The 24,075-nt window shown below is 37.2% G+C and overlaps 1 protein-coding gene across 6 annotated transcripts in view; it reads left to right on the plus strand.

Annotated features, from left to right (window-relative positions):
* The window catches only part of LOC306885548 (thyroid hormone receptor beta-like), a 128,921-nt gene that overhangs the window by 46,150 nt on the left and 58,696 nt on the right, over positions 1–24,075 (plus strand). For all 6 annotated transcript variants that reach the window (XM_079442151.1, XM_079442149.1, XM_079442152.1 and 3 more), the window contains one exon: positions 14,046–14,112. The gene's annotated coding sequence lies outside the window, so the exon portion shown is untranslated. The remainder of the gene's footprint in view (positions 1–14,045; positions 14,113–24,075) is intronic.

Genomic DNA, 24,075 nt, shown 5'->3' on the forward strand with positions numbered 1-24,075 from the left:
AACTAGTTTAAGGAAACATAACCTTTCACATCTCCGCTAGGTATGAGACATAATCCTTATTATTCTTTTGTTTTAATTCAGCCGTTATCAGCCTTTATACTGGTAATAAAACGTTTACCAAGCCACATCGCTTCAATCCCAGTACACATTTACCCAGCTATTATCAAAAGTATTTCTAAATAAATACAACAAAACATTTTCTTGCGACCTTACGTGAAGTATTATGACGAAATGCATTATGAAGAAGAATTGGACCGGTTCTGCAGGTGCATTAGAGCTAACATTAGCATCATGCTACAATTTATGAGATTAATAGTACACTTTTACTCAGAACTCACTTTAAACCACCATCGAGTGTTTGTAATAACTTCCTTTTGCGATCACATGTGTATACTTTGGGCGGCCGCGGTACATTAGAAAAGTAGCCCAAAAAACCGCAACCCACGGCTCTGTAATTGTTCCCGTGACTGTATTTTAAAAATAGCCCAATTGTGCGGGAAAACCACAACCCTGGCAACACTGGTTCGCTGTACCCTTATCACATATGAGTATGCATATCTATTGCGCTCTCTCGCTCGCTCTCTCTCTCTCTCAGACACACTCGCTCTTTCTCTCCGCGTGTCGAGCCCGGCGCCTCATAATCACACAATCCCTGCGTCCCAATGTGCATACTATCCATCCTACCTGCCCTAAATAGTATTGAAAATGACTAATATCACATAGAATTTAGGATGGATAGTGTGCAGATTGGGACGCAGGCAATGATTACCTTCCACGCTGCGATGACTGCAAGAAGTTGGGGTCAAACCTTATCAAACGATTAATTTGCGTTAAAATATTAACGCGTTAATTTTTAGATTAATCGCATGCGTTAACGTTGACAGCCCTAGTATTTATATATATATATACACATAAAAATGGGGGGGGGGGGGGCGTGAGGACAGGAATTGGGAAAATGTTGATGTAGCATATTGTAGTAAAGTTGACACAGTCTAAATGTGTATGTATTCTGGTCTATGAGTGTATATGCGTTCAGGGGGCGTGGCTTTGGACAGCGATTGCAGGGAGGGCGGGACATTCGCTTTCAGTGCTATCAGACTAAAGTTAGCATTTTCCAAGATCTCCTACTGCACCTTTAACTGCTTGTTTTCTTTAACAAAAAAAGAACCTTAACACTAGCTTCTCTATTCTTTTTCTATTCTATCCATTTTCATTTTATTTATTATATGATAAAAAAAAAAAACTTGCTACATGTACTGCGTTAAGCGAACTGAGACTTGTCATAGCACTTGCATGTCGTTGCTCTTTTGTTGATTTTGATTGCTTCCGTTGTCCTCATTTGTAAGTCGCTTTGGATAAAAGCATTTGCTAAATGACTAAATGTTAATGTACTACTCCGAATGTGATTCTCGAGTGCCGTCCCCCCCTTCCCTCTGTGTGGTGTTGTTTATTTCCACAGGACAGCTCGTGCGGTAAAGTCCTGCCATGCACGTGCTGTGTGTGCCAGTGACCCACAGGAATCCTCTGTGCTTTCAGGCTCTAAATGACATGAGCCATTTGCTATAGATTGATCTTTTCTCTGCTGTATGAGACACACAATGTGTACACCTGCGCTGAAATAATTTGGAGACTTTTCTCTCCAGAATGTTTGGAGGGCTTTGGGTGATAGCATGGCTCCTAGCCAGCTTCCCATCCATGCTCTTGGCCTTGACAGAAGCTGGAATCAGTTAGGACAGATTTAGGAGACACTGAATGACTTATTTCAAATAGCTAACATTTTATTGAATAGGAGATTAAAAGGATAAATGGGGAAAGGCACTTCTTTTAAACAAGTTCTAGCTAAACAAGTTCTGTTCAACTTGGATTGAACAGATGATAATTTCATGTCTTCTGTGGAGGGGCAGGAATGTCTCCGGATTAAAATATCTTTTAAAAGATTTTGGCATTACATGAAGACGAGTCATTTTTATTTGATGTTGAAGATTATTAAAACTTTGTTTTCAGTCTCTTTTTTCATTCAAATAAAATATTGTATTTAAAAGTTTATAGCAGACAATTATGTGCACTATTTTGCAACAAAAATACCCCAAAGAATGTCACTTTCCCTTATGCAGGGCCCTGTGATTTCCACAGTTTGGAAAATGCAGACAGGATCCCAGAATCCTGTCATAAAAATATAATTTACTGTATAACACGGAATGTCATGCATTGTGCCAAAATTTGGATGAATAAATCATAACTATGGCTGTATGCTTGTACGGATGTTTAAATATAATATTAACATGTTGTGCATCTCTTTGTGATGCCAGAGTTTTTTTGTTTTTCATTTGCCAAAAAATGAAAGGAATTATTCAAATTTGATTTCAGTACAGCTAAAAGATCATTTGTTTTATGCCTTCGCAATAAACTTTTGCAATAAGTCATAAAACACAGAATCTAGATCACTAAAACAGATAAAACTGTATTTTATGCTGCATTTTATTGTTAAAAATATAATAAATGATTAAATTGTTAATTGAATTAAATGAATTGGTTTTTTTTTTTATTATTAAAATTTAATTATACCATATATATATATATATATATATATATATATATATATATATATATATATATATATATATATATATATATATATATACTATAGAATCCAGATATATTAAAAAGGAAAACATGGATTTGGGAAAAAAATCAAATGGAATTTGAGGAAATAATGAAACCGGTTTCATATGGCCCTACACTTATACTGTCCCAGCTGCATTCATCTAGCAATAGCAAGTAGCAAATCATTCTTTGTTGATGGCTCTGACACAAACAAATGTCTAGTGACCCACCCAAACTTACTGTGTCAGTCGACACAGGACAATCTGTGCTTTGTTTAATGGGTTCTTCAGCATTTGTGCATCACGCTTCACGTGCATGTCCTGGACTAGTCATCTAAAAAGAGTGATTTATTTCCCATAAACCCTTTAATACTCTGCTGAGAGTGTGCTGACCTTTGGTGCAGGCTGATACATGTGTGTGTGCCGAGTGGTTTATAGTAGTAATGTCTGTCTCCCGAGGTCACTGCAATTGCATAAACATTGTCTGGGACTGTAAACTGGGGCCGCTGCGTCTGAGAATCCTGTTACAGTGGTCTGTTCATAAAATGTATTTTATTAATGGCCAGAGGTTTTCCCTCTCTTGTCTGCTCCCATTACACACTTTAGTGTATGTATTATTGTATTATTGATTCAGGCAAAGAAAAAAAAACAAAGAATATTCCGAAAACTGAATAATTTTTTTTGCCTTTGATGGATGGCAAAGTGGCAAGAAACAAGAACATGAGTTTGCTGTATCGTAAGCACTATCGGACCAACATGTTAATGTATGATCGCTTTTATTTTGGTGTAATTATTAACATTTTGCAGATTCTGTGAGGTGCATGTAATTTTATGACTGCAACTTTCTCATTATAGCGCTGTTATAAAATAGTCCACATATTTAGTTACAGTAGTCAGCATTTCTCTCCCCTATTCTACTATCTTGGATTGACTTTTTTTCTTCACTGAGCTCATTGAAATGCATTTTGAGACAGCCTTTACATCAGTGATGCACCTATGACACCTTAAAACGCTCCTCTCCAGACCGCTCGCTTTTGAAATGGAGAAAATGTGTCTTTCTCTGCCTGTTTTTTGAAGGCAGGTCTGATTCCAGCACTGCTTACTCTGGGCAGCCTCTCAACCAACCTCATGAAGGGCATGGCATCCTGGGATACTTTTTACATAGTAGAAGTTGTTGAAATACTTTCCATGTTTGTTAATGCTTAGACACCTGTTGACTGCTTTTCCTTGACTTTCTGCTTCAGAACAAAGCTTTTATTCATATGCATGTATATGTATAATATATATTTGCATGTAAATACAGCCTTGCTATACATTTACATTTAATTATTTAACAGATACTTTTATCTAAAGTAACTTGTGAGGATAATAGTAGCAATTAAACCAACTTCTTTACTACATAGTACATACATGTAAATACTATGCACCTACTATAGTAATTTACATTTGCAATATTGCATTTGGTAGGTGCTTTTATCCGAATCAACATACAAAAGCATTCTTGGTATGCATTTGTTTTTTTTTAGTTTTGCATTCACTGGCAATCAAACCAATGACCTTCTGTTCAAACCATGCACTTCTGTTTATGCTTGTAAATGCAGTGTGCTTGCTTATTATAGTAATCACAATAACGTGGTGATAACTAGATGCTAACCTTAAACCTGTGTAATTATTATTCAGTACTTGGGGTAAGCAATGTTTACGCTGTCAATTGCAGAATCAGATTTTCATACATTAATACAGTATACATTTGTCCACAAAAAGTAAAAGTAGATTTTACATCATAAAAAAATAAATTCAGTAAAGTGTGGCAATTTTGTGGCTGGTAGTGTAAACTCAAAAAGAAAGCGCACACTTACAGTACATGCTGTGGGGTAAAATGTGTCTTAAAGGGATAGTCCACTCCAAATTTGAATATTCTGTTATTATTCACGCCCAGAATATTCATCCCAAACTTGTATGAATTTCTCATTCTGTGGACATTTAAAGACATTTGAAGCAAATCCCAAGTTTCAGTTCCCATTGATCTCTATTTTATGTACAAAAAATATAATGGGAGTCAAAACTGTTACAAACATTCTTCAGAATATCTTTTGTGTTCCTCAGCAGAAAGAAATGCATACAGGGTTGGAATTTTTTTTATATAAATATATATATGGGAGTATTTCAATGAAACCTGTGTCTAGCATAAATGAATGTTAAGACTTGCAGACTCATATTCACAGATTTATAGTTTGTGTTTGTTGAGAGATCAAGCACCAAGTGCTGTGGCTAGACGAGATCAGTGAAAACTCAGACGGCTGGTCCGTGACCCCTGCTGCCTGCTCGTCTCGCTCTCTCACTCTCTCTGTCAGATCGCCTCGCTTTTAATCCCAGAGGCTTCTTTTTTTAGCAGCCTTGCACTGAAAAGCATTTTATATCTCTCCGCATTAGTTATTTTTGGTCTCTGAATGCAGTACTGTGGTTAAATGGCTCCGGTTAATACAAAATATTTCAACCATGTGCCGCTTCTAATTAAATCAAACTAAATACCACTCAGTATGTGACAGACCCTTCACGACCGAGAGCTGTTAGTTCAAGAAACTTGAGTTACACTGAAGTATTTACACTGAACAAAATTATAAATGCAACACTTTTGTTTTTGCCCCCATTTTCCATGAACTGAACTCAAAGATCTAAGACTTTTTCGATGTATACAAAAGAAAAAGTATTTCTCTCAAATATTGTTCACAAATCTGTCTAAATCTGTGTTAGTAAGCACTTCTCCTTTGCTGGGATAATCCATCCACATGAGGTGATGGTCGTGGATGAATGGCACAACAATGGGCCTCAGGATTTCATCATGGTATCTCTGTGCATTCAAAATGCCATCAATAAAATGCACCTGTGTTCGTTGTCCATAACATACGCCTGCCCATACCATAATCCCACCACCACCATGGGCCACTCGATCCACAACGTTGACATCAGCAAACCGCTCCCCCACACGACGCCATACATGCTGTCTGCCATCTGCCCTGTACAGTGAAAACCGGGATTCATCCATGAAGAGAACACCTCTCCAAAGTGCCAGACGCCATCGAATGTGAGCATTTGCCCACTCAAGTCAGTTATGACGACAAACTGCAGTCAGGTGGAAACCCTGATGAGGACGACGTGCATGAAGATGAGCTTCCCTGAGATGGTTTCTGACAGTTTGTGCAGAAATTCTTTGGTTATGCATCCAGGTGAAGATGCTGGATGTGGAGGTCCTGGGCTGGTGTGGTTACACGTGGTCTGCAGTTGTGAGGCCGGTTGGATGTACTGCCAAATTCTCTGAAACGCCTTTGGAGACGGCTTATGGTAGAGAAATGAACATTCAATTCATGGGCAACAGCTCTGGTGGACATTCCTGCAGTCAGCATGCCAATTGCACGCTCCCTCAAAACTTGCGACATCTGTGGTATTGTGCTGTGTGATAAAACTGCACATTTTAGGCTACGTCCACACGAAGCCAGATTTCTCCCTATCCGATCTTTTTTTTTTGCCTCAAATTCCGTAAACACGGAGTCGTCTCAGGAAATATCTGCGTACACACGGAATCACTGAAACCGACTGAAAACGATGTAGTACACATGCCAGACCAATATGTGGTGCTGTAATTCTGCCACAGAGATACACAAAAAAACAGAGAAGAAGACTTGGACCATGTGCGTAAACCTTGCGCGCTGAATACAAACTAACACACAAAGCAGAAGATTTTGCTTTAATAAAACTAATGAGCTCAGTGGGTTCTGCAGCACGAACACAGGCACGTAGTCTGACATTGTTGTTGTTGTTGTCGCTGTTATGTGACGTAGCGGTGTCTGATTAGGGGCGAGATGTGGGCTGATGACGTCATCGTTTCAGAAAATATACGGATTCGCCGTTCACACGAAAACATGAAAACGGCGTTTTCCAATTTATCCACCCTGGGACCCGGTTTCAAAAATGATCGGTTTCACTCTTCGAAAATGCCGGATTCGTGTGGACGAAACGCCTATATGGTAAAAAATGTATGCGTATACAGCGAAACGCGTCTTCGTGTGGACGAGGCCTTAGAGTGGCCTTTTATTGTGGCTAGCCTAAGGCACACCTGTGCAATAATCATGCTGTCTAATCAGCATCTTGATATGCCACATCTGTGAGGTGGATGGATTATCTCGGCAAAGGAGAAGTGCTCACTAACACAGATTTAAACAGATTTGTGAACAATATTTGAGAGAAATAGGCCTTTTGCTTACATGGAAAAAGTCTTAGATCTTTGAGTTCAGCTCATGAAAAATGGGGGCAAAAACAAAAGTGTTGCATTTATAATTTTGTTCAGTGTACTTAGATTCACTTAACATGTAAGTCAAGAATGGAGAATTATGAAGATGTCACACCATACTGTAGTTTAAACTGTTTTTGAGATCTTGCTTGAGTGCAAGTTTATAAATTCAAAGGATTCTTTTGCAATGAGACGTTTTGTGCAAATTTTTTTCCTATGTATAACACACAAGTAAGAATGGTTGGTGTATTTTCCTACAACCCACAACGCTTTGTGTGAGTTACAGGAGTAACTCCTGTTGAACTACACTACATAATCAGCTGGGTGCAATTAAGGGTTGCACGACTAATTTATGCTGATGGTTTACTTGTCAAAATAGTTACTTGAGTGTTTGTGGTGTGTTACCCTTTGTGTCAACAGATGTTTATTTAAATGATTGCCAAATGTTTGCAACAATTATATCTCTTACATGTATTGTAAAATCAACAACTGCATTATTAATATCTGCTTTGACATTTGACAAAAATATGTGAATAGACCTTCACGTAACCGGTTCAAAATGGTTTGCTTTCATTGTACTCTTGACACATGTTGTCTTTAGTCGCAGTCATGGCTCGCTGGTTTGCTCAAAGAAAAACAAGCGTGTCAACACGACGAGGATGCATGTATCATTTTAAACATTTGTCGAGAAGCATGTATGTCTGACTCGAGAAACTGTCTCTTTTCTTAGAAGTATTCAGCAGGTACTCCTGAATACTTCTTTCACATATTAATGTGGTAATCATTGAATACTGTAATGCCTATTCTGGATAATCCAGTGAATATAGTACTTCACATATAAGGTCAAGTCACTTTTATTAACTGTATTTATAGAATAAAGACTGTCAAAGCATCTTTACAGTGTTAAACAGGAAACAGTTGTGTTGATAATGCAAGAAAACAATGCAGTGGATGTGTGCAAGATCTCTCTTCATCTCAAGTAATTATTTTCTTTTATTCAGAATTTGAAAACTAAAATAAGTGGTGGTTACTCTTTATTTTAAGGTGTCCTTGTTACAGTGTAATTATATACATTTAAGTACTGAGTAATATTAATTAGTTACTTGTACTTACTATATGGTTAGGGTTAGGTTTTTACAATTACTTGCATGTGATTATGCATAATATGTTGTTACATGTAACGTGTAACAATGACACCTTAAAGTATTACAGAAGAAGTTTATTAGCTTCATATCACTAAACACAAGAACTAATGTTATAAATAGGGATGGGCCCGAATAGCGAAACCGTATTCAGAAAGGCACAGAAAACGAATAATGCGTTCTACGGAGCCACAAAAGGGACGTGGTTAGCCGCTTACTAGCAGTAGCTTAGTACATAAAATTTCACTTACCACATAAACAGAGAGAGGTAAGGATAGATGACCAATAGGACGATGTTTTAACAAACATCTAATCTTGTGAAATGTGTGGTAAGCAGTGCTGCTCCTTCATAGATTAGGCTGCGTGTGATCGCAAATCTCAAAAGTGAAAATCAAACGCGTAATCTTAAGTGATTTTAATGTCCCGCATATTAATAACAGCTCCCTGAAAGCACTGAAATATATTTTTCTCGTATATATCGTATTTATTCCCTTTACGGTTGCCGTAGTACACATCATTACCTTTCCGAATACCGTATTCGGATTCGGGCACATCCCTAGTTATAAAACAGATAGTTCTGTCTTATTGGATAAGCTATGTTTGAAGTCATTAAATATCTAAAATATCATAACATAAGTATACCTTACCTGTGACGCGTAACATCATTAGTAAGGCAAGTTATGACTGTTCTGTAGTAATCGGCTGTCTGTGCTTGTTTCTTCTTATCTAAACTTGTTCGGGACACATTCTGCTCTGAACTGTTTGTTGTTGCGCTCACATTTAACTAACGCAATGCAGTCCTGTCCACTGACATGCAGCCACGGTATTTTTAGAAAGTGCCATGTGAAAATATTAATGTAGAAAATAAAGGAATCTACATTAAAAGAACTACTTTTCAAGTTATAATGATGTCAAGTCTTTGTTGTGGGGCAGACATGGATATTGCTTGTGATGAATGCAGAAACCCTCATTAGGCGTCATCAGTCCTTCAGCACGCAGCAGTTGTGTGTTGGTGTTTGGTCAAGTGCTCACGCTGTGGGTGGATGAGCAGCAGGGGAAGGTCATGGCTTTATTGTGCTGTTATTCACCACTCTAGCACTGTGTGAAATACACCAGCGTTTCTGTCCACAACCTTGTTATTGGCATTTTCTTGGATGCTGAACTTTTAGAAATGCCCGCCTTGTACACTTTCTGAGCTGTTTGTGTACTTCAAACTGTGTTGGGTTGTATCAGGCAGTGTTACATGACCTTTATTGACGCTGCCTGTCTTCCACATAAAGACCACATAAAGTTTTACTGCTTTTAGACCATGTTGCTACACTGTGGGAATAAATATGTAGTTGAGACGTGGAACTAAGTGCAGCTTTTGTAGAAGTAAGATGACAATCCAAGAAGGAGACCAGCTAAAGGAAACGGCTTAATAACACTAAAACAATAGCAGATATCCTAAAGGATGAAAAACTGTGAAAAACTGAAACACAGGGCTTTAAATACATGAAGAAAATGAGCAACTGAACAAGACACAGGTGAACATAATCAAAAACCATGGCAACAAACTCAAAACCAGGAAGGGAAATGGAAACAATAGCCTGATTCGGACGGTAATTGTTTCTCATATGGATGTCTGTAAAAATTAATTTACATATCACCTCAGTGATAAAACTCATGGATTCGGATGGCGATTAATTGATAGTGGAGGGAGTGAGTTCTGTGATCCTGCGAACCAGAGAACGTGCTGCTCACGTGGCCAGTCACGTGATTGTGTGCTGTAAATAAATTAATTTTATTCACAAATGTATTCTTATTATTGTGTAAAATGTATTTTAAAATACTTATGTAAAATATATTCTTATTATTCCAAGCATATTTTATAATGTATAATCCTATTTATTATTTGATTATTTAAATCTCCTGTTTAAAAATAGTAAAATACGCGCTATAGTTGTATAGAATTATACGCGATATATATCCGTTTATAATACACATTTTAAAATTGTATTGCATACTTGCTGCTGCCATAATAAAGACCCACTTCGAATGTTTATGTGCTTTTCTTCTCTTTCTGCTCTCGCTTGCTGTGGTGGAGCAGTTATGAAGTATTGTGCTTTTAAATACTTAATTTCCAGCATTTCAGAAATAAATATGTATGCAAATTACACCGAAGTACAACAGTTACCGTACGGTGTTCGGGAGTGTTCAAAAAGGGTTTAAACGCTGAATTTTGAATCGATTTCTTCTCGTAAACTCAGAGATGTGGATTCGGACGGCAATTAAATTACCACACGACCTTGGTGTTTGTCAAATTTGGCTGGGGATTTTTACGGGGGTGGTGAGAGAAAAACGCAATTAAATCACCAACTACCCCCTGTATATGGTGAAAATCACTTACGTCCCCCTGAGAAACAATTACCGTCCGAATCGGGCTAATGAAAGCTAAATGCAAATTAAAAATCCTTTTGACCCTAGACTAACTGTGATGAGAAATAACGAAATTCCAACTTTTTTTTTTTTTTTTTTGCATTGTGACATTACTTTCAGGACCGTTAAAATGCCAACTGATTAATTCATGACCCCTCACAATTTGTAGCATAATTTTAGCACAATGCATGTGATTTGCAACTGATTGAGAGTATTGATGACAGCATGTAGGCCTACTGTATGTGGAGGTGACTGTGCAATAGAAACAAGTGTGATAATATAGCCTAAGATGCATATTTGACAGCATTTGTGTTAATGAGACGCAGGTCAAGACATTGGACTGAGATCACTAAAGAAAAGTGAAAGAGAAGAACGTAGTGTGTGTAATGCCTATGTGATGTTTGATTTGAAGCATGCACGAACTAGCCAACTCCTCAACTGTCAGTTTCTTTGAAAAGTCTGTAGTTCTGAGAATGAAATGACTTCTTTGGAAAAAGCTCTGCACAGACTTCAGTGATGTTTTATACTCAAAATTAATTTGGTCAAATGATTGTCATTTTAAGATTATACTGTAACAACATGAATGTTATACAGCTCATCTTAATATAAATATTTACCTAATTCACTGTTTCAGCTGACGGATGAGAGATGCACACACTGTATACCAGAGACGTGCATTGAAGTTGAAGTATTAAGACTCATATACCGCAGTGAAAAATAATTTTTTTGGCATGATCTTCTAAATCTTTTAGAAGATTTTGCATGAAAGAAATTCAATTTACAATCCATCAGTTGGCATCAGTTTTTATTTATTTTAATTTTTTCCCCCCACAGTGCACCATGCCGCTGTTAAAAGCTTTGACAGTTTGAATATGTGTGTGTGTGTCTATTTATATAAAATTTATTAAACTCATATTGAGTCACCATGGAAACTACAGAGTCAAGACACAGATCTAGATATAAAAGTCCTAATATCTCTTAATATTGAGCTTGCAGTATTTACTTACTGCGTGTGAAAGAGATGGGGGAATTGTTGCAAGCCAGACTTGAACCTGCATCTCCAATCATGAAGCACTATGGCGTCAGATACATTTGTACTAGCTGGCATCTGTTTTATCTTTAATATTTGTTTTGCTTGGTGAATACATTTGTATGGAATTCGGAAAGGCGTTACTCAACCTAATGGGTTTTTTTTAACCTTTGAGTTTGGTGGATTACTCTTTCAACACTCTGTCTCTCCATTCACAAAACAGCCCATTAGTCAAGTCATTACATGTGATTAGGAGTATTTAGGGTAAACACATCGCATCAACAAATAGCGGTTTTTCCTCTTGTTGACTTTCTACTGCATTCATTTATCTCTCTCTCTCTCTCTCTCTCTCTCTCTCTCTCCAGTGACTTTAATTATTATGTGTGAAATGTTGCACATTCCTAAAGTTCAGTCTTGCTACTTCACAACAAACTTTACTATCATTTTAATTCAGTCATTTAGTACTAACAGTTCTGCTTGTATAAATGCAACTTATTATGTATTTCCTACTGTCCTGAATAATCTATTTCATTGCATACACTCCACAAGAAAAATAACTGAATTTATAAAAATAACCCTGTTCAAAAGTTTACATACCATTGCCTTGTAATGCTGTGTCATTACCCGAGTGATCCATGACTGTTTTTATGCTTTGTGATGGTTGTGCATGAGTATCTTGTTTGTCCTGAGCAGTTTAACTTTAACAAAAAATCGTCCAACTTCAGCACATTCTTTGGTTTTCCAGCATCTGTATATTTGAGCCCTTTCCAACAGTGACTGCTTGATTTTGAGATCCATCATTACACTGAGAACAACTTCTGCATTCTGAGGTACTCTCCAAAATGGCAGAAGACGTAACTCGGGGGAGAAGGATGCCTATTTTGAGTTGAGGCAGAAACAGGCTGTTTTTGTGCATGTCTCTTTAAATGCAAATGAGCTGCTGCTTCCTGCCCCCTTTTCCAGAATAGGGCTGTGCCTTTACAGCTTGTACCTCAGATACTCTGCTAAAAAAGTTAAAAGCAATTACTAAGTAATTAGTAAAGTAATGCATTACTTTTAAATTTACAAGAAAATATCTGAGTTACTATTTCAAATAAGTAATGCAAATTGCTTAGTTTTCCCATTTACTGAATGACAGCTCCTGTCCCATGTTGAGAGAAATCGGGAGTAAGTGCAGAGGCACTTCCTTCAGCTTATTAATTTCACTTTTAGTGTGAAAGGGCCTTCATTGTTGCCAAAAATATATCTTTTGTTTTTTTTGTTATTAAAAATAAATAAGCAAACCCAGCTCAGGTGGGAAAATGATAATATAATGCATTATTTTCCATCAAAGATAATGCAATTAGTTACTTTGCAAAAAAAGTAACTTTCTCCAAGACTGCTCAGAACTAAAATTAAACACTAAAATTAGGCACTCAAACATTCAGGTGGTGAGTTCATTGACTCCTCAAAATAATTTCAAAAATATTATTAAAACAATAATTAAACACTGAATAAGGAACAGAAAAAAAAAGTTACTAAAATATTTCCCTCTGCTGCAGATCTCAAATGATAGTTTTCATTATGATACAACTGCTGCATCACATTTGGCAGCAACGGTTCTCATCAACCGTGTCAAACCTGGTGTGAGGCCTTTGCGGATTTAAATGGCATTTCAGAGCTTAGCCTATTTTCATTGTAAAAAATGACACTTCTTTTAATGGGTGAACTTCCTTTATAAGCACGACTCGAGTTCCTAGTTGATGCATTTCTCAAACCCAAGCCATCTCCTCAAAGACCTTCTGAACAGTTTCTCTCACTTGAACGTGATTTGAGGCCAGATCACTCGAGCGGTTTGACTAGAACTGACTGAGGCATTTTGGAAAGGCTCTTGAAGGACATCCTCCTCCGATGTTTTGGGGAAGCAGTCTGGATTGTTCCATCTGGTGATCAGCAGAGGTCAAGCAGATGGTAATGCTCCTCAGGGGAGAGATGGGGCGGCGGGGAAAACTGCATCTGGAAGGCTGGCTTCCTGAACCCTGCGCTCTGCCATGGACATATCCTGCTATACAAACACAGACTTACCGATAACTGTATACTGGAGGTTACATAATAGAATTGTTATATATTACATTTTTGTTTTTGGCAGTGTCTGTGAAAGTATCATAAGGGTGTGCATGTCTTTAATGTGTCGACTTAACTCCAGTTAAGCCATTTGTTGGTTAACATTCAGAAGTGTAAACACTGGCTCTGCAGTACTTTCATAACATTTCTATGTTTGTGTGGTCCGATGTGTCAGGTTGCTCTAGTCAGTGTCAAGTTGGTGTAAGTTTAAGGTGAGATTCCATGTTTGTCTGAACCAAGGAGGTGTACAACTCTGAGAGAGAGAGCTGTGCATTATATGTGTATTATCACTGGCGCTTGTCCAGCAGGACACCACAGAGGTCAAGAAAAAAATAGCTTAGTAAATGGGTGGTTTGCAGTTGGTGTTAACCTTCTTGATTATTAATTTGTTGTTGATTTGTTGTGTGTCTGGACAGATTGCTTAGGCATGTATTCTAATCACTCTCAACATTTCATTTTAGATTTTCATGTTGGGAGGGATTCGTGCAGCTCAGCCCTGGCAGGACTAAACGTTCCCACGTCTTTCTGGTAAGAACAGATTTAACACATTTATATAAAACTAAATTAAAGTTTTTTAATAATTAAACTAATTAATGTAATAATCAACACTCACATAAACCTGAGTTGTATACAAGAATTTAAATTGCACATAATTTTTATATAAACTTTCAATGATAGAACTGTTTTAACTCTAAATATAGCAGCAAGCAGCAATGGTGGGCCCAAGCCGTCAGTGCAAACGCCACCCCGGTGGCATTACAGTAACCCTCTGGCAGTCTGGTTTTAAGGGATACAGCAATTAAAGGGTTAATCCAAACCATCAACTCTGTGAAACACACACACACAGAACAACATATAAAACTTTAGTAACACTTTACAATAAGGTTTCAGTTTTTAACGGGTGTGTCTCACTCGTCTTTAAAAGTGAAGCTGCGGGCTCTTTGATCGCCCCCTGGTTGCTGACTGCAGTACAGGTCATAAACCCCGCCCTCTCCGTGTAAACCAATGGGACTTCAGTCAAAATAAAAAAATAAATTACACTTCCTATACAATTTTCCCAAATATGGTTTTGGTCATTTAAGGTAGTTGTTATCACGCTGATATATGTTCAATTGTTTGTTTTTGTGACAAGTTTGATTTTAGCTAGTAATTTGATGCTATAAAAACGGGGCGTGTACAGTTGCATGCGAAAGTTTGGGAACCCCTTGTAGAATTTGTGAAAATGTGAATAATTTTAACAAAATAAGAGAGAGATCATCCAAAATGCATGTTATTTTTTTAGTACTGTCCTGAGTAAGATATTTTCCATAAAAGATGTTTACATATAGTCCACAAGACAAAAAAATAGCTGAAATTATTAAAATAACCACATTCAAAAGTTTGGGAACCCTTGGTTCTTACTACTGTGTGTGGTTACCTGGATGATCTACGACTGTTTTTTTGTTTTGTGATGGTTGTTCATGAGTCCCTTGTTTGTTCTGAACAGTTCAACTGAGCACTGTTCTTCAGAAAAACCCTCCAGGTCCTGCAGAATATTCAGTTTTCCAGCATCTTTTGCATATTTGAACCCTTTCCAGCAGTGACTGTATGATTATGAGATCCACCTTTTCACACTGAGGACGATTGAGGGACTCAAACACAACTGTTAAAAATGGTTCAAACATTTACTGACGCTCCTGAAAGAAACACGATTCATTAAGAGCCGGGGGGTGAAAACTTTTAGAATTTGAAGATCAAGGTAAATTGTACTTAATTTGTCTTCCGGGAAACATGCAAGTATCTTCTGTCGCGTCAGAAGGGCAGTACTAAATGGAAAAAAAATAAATAAATACTTTCTACAAAATAAGAAAAATTTAGACATCTTCATCCTCTTCAAAAATTTACAGCATGATTTCGCAAAAAAAACATTAAAATAAAAATAGACGACTTCCTGTTGGTCGTAGCTAATGACTGTAAATTAGAAAGTTGTCCGGCTTGATGAGAACAATATATGTACCGAGTTTGGTGTCTGTAGCTAAAACTAACCCCCCCCACTTTTGACAAAAGGTGGCGCTATAGAGTAGAACCCTGCGCAGGACTGTTCTTAAACCCGCACCCGCCCGCTCCCACTGAATTTCTGACCAGGATTGCCCGCTCCTGCGACCTGCGAATTCTACTCCCGCCCGCGCCCACAATGTTTGTGTCCACTCCCGCCCACTCCTCCGGACTTTCTCTCAGAGCTTGTAAAAAATGTTGGCTACACAAATACTCAAATATTCATTCAACTTAACATCCAGAATAGCAGGCTTTAAACATGATTGCGTTTAAATAAGATGAAGTAATGCTAAACCAAAGCACCACATGTGACAAAAACTTTGGTAGGCCTATTTTTTTTTTAGCGTTATAAAACATTATGGCAGCACCTCAGTTTTTAAAAGTAGCCTACTGCTTGACACAAGCACCAAACGATTTACTAAACAAACAGTTTAAAGGTCATTTCACACCCAATCCGAAATTTTTGCACGTTAAAAAATAAATACAACCTAACGTTATGTCAATCACGTTTACACACTGTAGAGCTCCTGTGCCACGCCCGGGTCCCAGCCTCTGTGGCATCCTAATGGCCGCAGATTCCAATGAGCTCTACAGTGCCCCCTGGAACGCAGTCAGAAAACTTGATGTATAGCTCACACATACTTGCACGTATTCATATGAAACTCTCTACACATATAGATCTCATTGAGCTGAACAACTTTCACACTGCATGTCTTAGGCTCTGCTCAACAGCAAGGGCTGTTTAAAAAGCGCATGCTTTGGAATTTGATATACTCCTCTGAGGATTTCCAACCGATTGCCACCAAACTCGGTGAACATGATCTCAAGACATTGGGGACACTAAATTACGAAGAGATTTTTGATATCTCGAACGGTTTGCCCGTGGCGAGGCGATGAATTTATGGCGAGAAATGAGAAACCGGAAATGCCTAATAACTAGGGCCGGGACTTTAACGCGTTAATTTAGACTAATTAATTACACAAAAATAACGCGTTAAATTTTTTTAACGCATTTTAATCGCACTTATTTTTGCACCGCGGAACGTTTCTCACTGGATGAGTTTCGGCGGACCGATTATACTGGAGCACCAACTGGCGTTCAGACGAAAACAAACCAGTGAACATGGACAAAGAAGCTGATGAGACCGCTTTGGTTGGCCCTGTGGATGGGAAATTTTGTTATAAAAAAACGAATGGATGGAAGCGTCGATAAGAGCATGGTTGTGTGCAAGCTATGCAACAAGGAATTTGCATATCACCGCAGCATATCGAGCCTCAAGTATCACCTCATGCTCTGATTGTATTTCAAAGTATTGTGTTTTACTTAAAAAAACAGTTTACAGAAGGTATACCTACCTATAGGGTACCTGAATTTCTGAAATGTAGGCTACTATATTTCTAAATATCCTATTGCTACACTTAATGGCAATATTGCACTGGTCTGTTGGACTTGGTTGAACAAAAATAAACAATATTTTGTTGCTTAAGCTTATGTATTCAGTCATTATTCAATGGTATACTAAAAATCCATATGAAAAAACTTACTTCTCACTGTTCTCAGGTCAAATATTTATATGCTATTAAAATGCGATTAATTTCGATTAATTAATTACAAAGCCTCTAATTAATTAGATTATTTTTTTTAATCGGCCCTACTAATAACATCCACATACATTGTCTGATTTTGATCAAACTTCAGTGGTTTGTTCGTTGTATGATGCCTATCGTTTAGATGAGGCTATTATGAGTTATAGTGCCACCAACTGGCAGCAGGAAGTGTGTCATTTTCAAAATGCATTGAATTCTGCATCTTATTTTTACTCGATTTCCTTCAAACTTCATCAGAATAATGTCAAAACATGGCCGATGTAAAACTGTGAAGGGAATATTGATATCTAAAATACTGTTGCTATGGCAACGTGTCAAACTGGAAAATTATTTTCTGGTGATTTTGAGGCAGATAACGTTTAGAATGTCATGAAACTCAACACGCACATATCAGTATTAATGATAGATAGACACTGGCAAAAGCTCATAAACGGGCGTGGAAGAGGCACTCTATAGCGCCACCTTTTGTCAAATGTGGGGGGGGTTAATTTTAGCTACAGACATCAAACTCGCTATATATATTGTTCTCATCAAGCCAGACAACTTTTTAATTAACAGTCATTAGCTATGACCAACAGGAAGTCGTCTATTTTTTATTTTAATGTGTTTTTGTTTTTTGGCGAAATTACAAAAATAACAATTTACCTTGAACTTCAAATTCAAAAAGTTTTCACCCCCCGGCTCTTAATGAATCGTGTTTCCTTCTGGAGCATCAGTAAATGTTTGAACCTTTTTTAATTGTTGTGTTTGAGTCCCTCAATCATCCTCAGTGTGAAAAGGTGGATCTCATAATCATACAGTCACTGCTGGAAAGGGTTCAAATATGCAAAAGATGCTGGAAAACTGAAGATTCTGCAGGACCTGGAGGATTTTTCTGAAGAACAGAGCTCAGTTTAACTGTTCAGAACAAACAAGGGACTCATGAACAACCATCACAAAACAAAAAAACAGTCGTAGATCATCCAGGTAACCACACACAGTATTAAGAACCAAGGGTTCCCAAACTTTTGAATGTGGTTATTTTAATAATTTCAGCTATTTTTTTGTCTTGTGGACTATATGTAAACATCTTTTATGGAAAATATCTTACTCAGGACAGTACTAAATAAAAAATAACATGCATTTTGTATGATCTCTCTTATTTTGTTCAAATTAGGGGTTCCCAAAAAGGGGTTCCCAAACTTTCACATGCAACTGTTCATGTTAATTCATATAGTTAATGTTAAAAACTGAAACCTTATTGTAAAGTGTTACTAAAGTTTTATATATTGTTCTGTGTGTGTTTCACAGAGTTGATGGTTTGGATTAACCCTTTAATTGCTGTATCCCTTAAAACCAGACTGCCAGAGGGTTACTGTAATGCATGTGCCCGCTGGCAGAGGTGGAAAGTAATGAATTACATTTACTCGCGTTACTGTAGTTGAGTAGCTTTTTTGTGTACTTCTACTTTTTAAAGTAATTTTTCAAATATGTAATTTTACTTTTACTTAAGTACATTTTGTTTGAAGTATTGTACTTCGCTACATTTTAAAACGCATTAATTACTGAGTAAAAAAATTTAAAATCGCTCCATGGAAACTGCTGCAGTAAATAATGGGCAGGAGAACAAACTGGCGCTAAAATCACAAGAAAGATGCAGACGGACATGACAGGCGTTAATGATGCAGACCCATCTGAACCCTTGGCCATATTTATGCTCTATTATTCAGTCTAAGCTGTGTTTGTCTAGGGAGACCAAACTAGCAGATTACAAAATCTTGACATCATCCCTTCGCAAGCATGTAGAGCTAAGCTAAATACTTGCATCGTTGCATTGGTGGTTAAAATGAAGCTTTGGCAGTTTAGCAAAATGTTTTACACAAATTAGCCAAAAAGCCAGTGGTGCACGGTGTGCGATTATATATCGTCTGCGATAATATCATAATTGTTGTTTTAACAATGTGCGATTTGACATTATCAGTATTTAGCCAAAAACCAAACAAACAACTCCTACAGGGTGCCGTGAAGTCTAGATTAGACTAGTGTGCGCGCGTGCATTTAGAGTGTGTTCTTTCGTGATTCAGTCTGTTAAAATGATCACAAAACTGAAGATATAGGGGCAGAAAATCTATATTTATATCATTTCATATAGTAAATCAATATCACACGAAGAGTGTCGTTTTTTTCCAAAAATCAGCATGATTACATATATATATATATATATATATATATATATATATATATATATATATATATATATATATATATATATATATATATTTAACAACAGTTCAATAAACAAGGAGTTAAGAGACCTGCCTTTTAGACACCATATTGCCTGTTTTTGCTCTATTTCGACAACAAAATTAATCCCAAACACAGCCACTGCACTGTTTTGCGTTTCTGAGCAGCCTCATGGGTGTTTCATTCTTGAATGAATCAACTGTTTAAATGATTTGGTTCAGTCGCAATGACTCCCTTATTAACAGTGACCTGGTGACATATATCAACACATTATTTCTGCATTTGTTACTGCAGGTTAAATGCATTCATGTCCTGCATTAAACAGTGTGTAACTACATCTAAATGCCACTTCAGATGAAGCTTCTGTGTTTGCTCTGCACTGCAAAGATGAATTTTGTTGATATTGATTTAATTTGCCTGGTCTTAATATTCCAAATAACTGATTCCGTTAATTAAAAACAACTAGTCTGAGATTTATAGGCCTATCCCAGGGGTGTCAAACTCAGTTCCTGGAGAGCTGCAGACCTGCAGAGTTTAGTTCCAAACCTGCTCCAACACACATACCATGTAGTTTTCAAATAAGCCTAAATGATTAGATTAGTATAGATATAACCCTAATTAAACACAGCCGATCCAGCTGATATCCATACTTTATAGGGCTGTGGCCCTCCAGGAGCTGAGTTTGACACCCTTGGCTTATCCCATTTTTGCGTCCCTCCAACTGTTAAAAAGTAACTAAGTAATTTTTACTCTGAGTAAAATTTAAATGAGCTACTTTTTACTTTTACTTGAGTAGATTTTTAGACCGGTACTTTAACTTGTACTTAAGTAAAAATTTCATTAAGGTAATGGTACTTTTACTTGAGTAGAATATTTTCATACTCTTTCCACTTCTGCCCGCTGGGCACCATTTTCTTGATGCCACCGGGGTGGCGTTTGCACTGACGGCTTGGGCCCACTATCGCTACTTGCAGCTATATTTGAACTTTGTTTCATAAAAGATTTATTCAAACATACTGTACATTACATTATGAAAATATCACTAACAGTTAAATAAAAATATAATAAATGTGTAATATAGTTTCTGTATTTAGCAACATGTTCCTTTTTCTATCTATGGGCATTGAATGACTTTCCTGAGGTAAATGCAACATTTCATGACGTATTTATTGTTTGCGTTATTAATGTTTGAGTGATTACATGAAATGTAACAAGTTCTGTTACGTCTTTCAGTGTACCTTCTGATGTTCATTCATGTTAATTTATTGCTACATAGAAAACGAATAATAATTTGAAAGCTGAGACTTTGCTTCATATGGGAAGTAACAAAGCACAAAGTGTATTGTGATTATTGATTTGCAGGCATGCTATAAATAATGTTTAGTGACCGTTCATGTATGAAACAAAACACCATAGACTAAAAGATCTTGGTTCATCAAAATTAAGATAAAAAACGAGAAATGAATATTGTCAACCCAGCCCTAGTGTTCACATAGCTGGCACATTTGCCTGTTGTAGTTTATCCATGTTGTGTGCGTTTATGAAAGGGACGCCGACAGTCAAAACAAACCACTGGAGAAGCGCTAATTAAATGTCAGCGTTACAGTCAATGATTTTCACATTCCAACCTTCAAATTTAAGATTTGTGTCAGTAAAGACTTGTGATAAGAGCAAATGTCAAAAGCTTGACTGCAAACAGTTTAACAGCAGCTGGACTGGACCTTCAACATACTATCTTAAACCAAGAAAGCACCTCACCTCAGTCAATATGTAATAAGTATATAGAAGATAATCGCATGTAAAGTGGAAATAGTAAGCTGTATTTTAAATTTTAATGTTGCCTTTTTAATGTAAATAAAAAGGCAACATTTTGTTGCCTTGTTGTTGTAAATAACCCCCCCCCCCCAAATAAGAGCTACACTGTAAAAGCCACTACGTTAAGAATACTCAAAACATTTGAGGAAATGAACTCAATTCTTTTTTTTATGACAAGTGGGGTGGGGCTAAGAGCAATGGGAGCCAAGCCAAGCCTCACTTCCATGATCCCAGCTCACTCATCATAATGATAATTATGTACAACTTGCTTCCATAAACAGCACATTCATTCAGATCTTTATAGTTAAGTGCTAGTTTGCAACAGAACACTGGCGGGTTAATGTAGTTATCTAAAAGACTCACAACACACTTGTGCGTAAACAGTCAAACAACACGCAGTATATAGTCTTTAAATTTTGCTGTTCATCCTCAACCTAACCACAGGCTCTACTCTTCACCACAACGGTAACACCAAAAACCATCTTAACAGAAACCTATGTAAATCCTAATATAACACAACATTTAAGTACTAACTTACGTCTTTATATGCTAATCTTGTGCAAAAACACACAAAATAACACTTAATTTCTACATTTATTTTCCTTGTTGTCTGATGCAAAGCATGCTGGGAACTAGAAAACGCAATCATTTTAAGTTCACCTTACTACAATGACATTTTGAGTTTACAGAACTTATTTCAATTAAGTCCAATGAACTTTCATTATTATTTGAGTGGAATTAACACTCAATTTTCAGTTAAAGGCATTTCATTATTGAATTCATTGTCTAGCTCAGTTTAGTTAAATAGTATCTGTGAAATCAAATTGACGATAATAGCTAGAAATTAAGTGTCCCCAACTGAGCAAGCCAGAGGCGACAACGGCAAGGAAACAAAACTCCCCTGTGACAGAATGGAGAAAAAAAAAAAACCTTGGGAGAAACCAGACTCAGTCGGGGGGCCAGTTCTCCTCTGGCCAGGATATTATTGTTTACTCATTGTTTTAATTAAAATTTCAAATGTATGCATGTATTATATTTCTATTTTTATTTTGTTGCCATTTCTAACAATAATAGTATTATGTAGTTCGGTATTTTAATATATTTTTAGTTATTTGTTTTATATTAAGTTTTATTGTATTTTAAGTTGAGGTCTTCACTGGGGATATGTCCCCGGGGCTCATCCAGGTGTCCGGCCTCCGCCGACGATCAGGACCACATACATCATCTCCCGGCGCCGATCCACCATCTGATCCGGACACGGACTGAGAAACAAAATAGAAACAAACAAATATTAGCGTAGATGCCATTCTTCTTATGAGGTAGCGAGTACATCATGTGTTATGGGGAGTGTTCCCGGTTCCGGTTGATCTAATTAATGTAGCCTAACAATTCTTTAACGGATTTGAATAATAGAAGTGTATTAGTGTGTTATGTGTACGCCAGGTTAAAGAAATGTGTATTTAATCTAGATTTAAACTGACAGAGTGTGTCTGCCTCCCGAACAGTATTAGGTAGATTGTTCCAGAGTTTGGGTGATAAATAGGAAAAGTATCTGCCGGCCGCAGTCGATTTTGATATTCTAGGTATTATCAAATGGCCAGAGTTTTGAGAACGCAGCGGACGTGGAGGACTATAATTTGATAAGAGCTCGCTCAAGTACTGAGGCGCTAAGCCATTCAGGGCTTTATAAGTAAGTAACAAGATTTTAAAATCTATACGATGTTTGATAGGGAGCCAATGCAGTGTTGACAGAACCGGGCTAATATGGTCGTACTTCCTGGTTCTAGTAAGGTCTCTAGCTGTTGCATTTTGGACCAACTGTAATTTGTTGATCAAGTGTGCAGAACTACCACTCAAAGCATTACAATAGTCTAACCTTGAGGTCATAAATGCATTAATTAGTATTTCTGCATTTGACATTGCGAGCATAGGTCGCAATTTAGATATGTTTTTGAGATGGAAAAAACGCAGTTTTACAGATGCTAGAAACGTGGCTTTCAAATGAAAGATTGCTATCAAACAGCACACCTAGGTTCCTAACTGATGAAGAAGAATTGACAGAGCAGCTGTCAAGGGTTAGATAGTGTTCTAGGTTATTACATGTGGGGTTTTTAGATCTGATAATTAACATCTCTGTTTTTTCAGAATTTAGCAGTAAGAAGTTACTCGTCATCCAGTTTTTTATATCGACTATGCATTCTGTTAGTTTCTCAATTTGGTGTGTTTCACTGGGCCGCGAAGAAATATAGAGCTGAGTATCATCAGCATAACAGTGAAAACTAACACCATGTCTCCTGATAATATATCCTAAGAGTAACATGTAAAGCGTGAAAAGTAACGGCCCTTGTACTGAGCCTTGAGGTACTCCATACTGCACTTGTGATTGATATGATACCTCTTAATTCACTGCTACGAACAGATGGCGTTCAGATAAGTACGATTTGAACCATGCTAATGCACGTCCACTAATGCCAACAAAGTGTTCTAGTCTATTTAAAAGAATGTTGTGGTCGATAGTGTCGAGCGCTAAGATCCAGTAGAACTAATAAAGAGATACAACCACGATCAGATGATAGAAGCAGGTCATTTGTAACTCTAATGAGAGCAGTCTCAGTACTATGATACGGTCTAAATCCTGATTCCTCACAAATACTATTTTTCTCTAAGAAGGAATATAATTGCGAGGATACTACCTTTTCTAGTATCTTTGACAGAAAAGGGAGATTTGAGATCGGTCTGTAATTAACTAGATCTTTGGGGTTGTGTTTTTTTAATGAGAAGCTTAATAACAGCCAATTTGAAGGTTTTGGG

The sequence above is a fragment of the Barbus barbus genome, assembly GCF_936440315.1.
Source record: "Barbus barbus genome assembly, chromosome: 19".
Taxonomy (NCBI): Eukaryota; Metazoa; Chordata; class Actinopteri; order Cypriniformes; family Cyprinidae; genus Barbus; species Barbus barbus.